This window comes from Dermacentor silvarum, chromosome 5, assembly GCF_013339745.2.
Source record: "Dermacentor silvarum isolate Dsil-2018 chromosome 5, BIME_Dsil_1.4, whole genome shotgun sequence".
NCBI lineage: Eukaryota > Metazoa > Arthropoda > Arachnida > Ixodida > Ixodidae > Dermacentor > Dermacentor silvarum.
The window spans coordinates 114129056-114130564 of NC_051158.1; positions in this window are offsets into that span (position 1 = coordinate 114129056).

Genomic DNA, 1509 nt, shown 5'->3' on the forward strand with positions numbered 1-1509 from the left:
TGAATGTTAGGCCAGTAATCTTGTTGGTCTCTGTGATGGAAAACTACTAACTTGCCGGTGTTTCCGTTGGGCCCAGGATCCTTTTAATAATGTCACGGCACTCGGGAGCTTTTTACATGAAGCACAGACTTTATATACACATGCTAACACGATACAGACAGTTTACATCTATGCGGACTCAGAAGTCGGTCGTCCTTCCATATAAACATGTGCCTAGTACTCGTGCGTCACCACTCGCCGTGTGCATCGTCATTGCGGTGCCCGTGACAGTGGTCGTTGTGGCTACGTAGCTGCTGTCGGGCACCAGCTCAACTGGTGCGATGTTGCGACGGCCATGTCCTACGCCGTCACCACCACGCCGCACCTTGTCGCGACATGGAAGCAGGGAAACAGCAGGCCAGTAGAGCACCAGGCCACTGCTGTAACTGGCCGGTAACGTCTGACCTGCAACGCCTCGGCCACTAGAACGGCGGGCTCGGTCGGCGGACAGGTAGCTCAGGTGCCCTGGTGGCCAGCAGGAAGCACTGCACCAGGCCGCTATGACAGCAGGCCGCTGGTGCACAGGAGAGCAGAGCCACGAGCCAGATCTACGACCAGGTCCGCACGGTAGCAGGACACCCGGTCGCCAGTCCTCGGGCTCGCTCAGCAGGCAGCTAGCTCACGCGTCCGGTCCCAGCAGGAAGCACTACACCAGGCCACTAGAGCAGCAGGCCGCTGTGCGTAGAAGAGCCCAGCCACGAGCGGGATCTCCACCCGGGTCCGCACGGTAGCAGGACACCCGGTCGCCGGTACCCGAGCCTTGAACCGCCGTTCTGCGAGCTGACGTTCGAGGCTGCCGCTCGCTCTCACGCTCTGCGTACTCTCGTGCTGCTTCTTTGTTCGTGGCACGTGGTACCGTCTTCTGTTATCACCATCAGCACTTTTCTTCTTGTAGTCACCGCCACACGCCACTATCCACATCATCACAGTCTCCTTCAAGTATACTGCTGCCTAAATGAACATTCTTGTTAGGTGAATGGCCCCTCACCAGGTTCGGGCATTGTTAACAAGCAAAGATGGTGGATTGGTAGCGTAGTGACATTTATTCAGCAAACTATGAAACCATTCCACATCACGAAAACAGCTCAAATGTTTAATGAAAGCTTGTGTGCCCTTCCTCTGGAAAGGGCCCCGCATTTAGGTAGGGAATCAAGATCACACATATAAAGGCCTCACCAATTACACTCGGTATTCGGTTGTTTGGACTCCCTAGGGACCGCAAAAATGTCCGAAAAATTGTATAGTCTGAAAAAAAAAAAAATCTCTTACTTTTGCTGCCCCGAGGGCCCCAAGTTCAAATTTCCACAGTGATGTCCGAAATTGCTCTGAATGCCGCCAGTACACTTATTTGGGGTCTCAGCGCTCGTACTACAACAGGCGCGTGCATGTATCATTTATGATTATTTGGACAGTGGCCCCTTTCCACTCTTGGTATGCTTCACTGCAATACATTGTATATATTTGATAGCA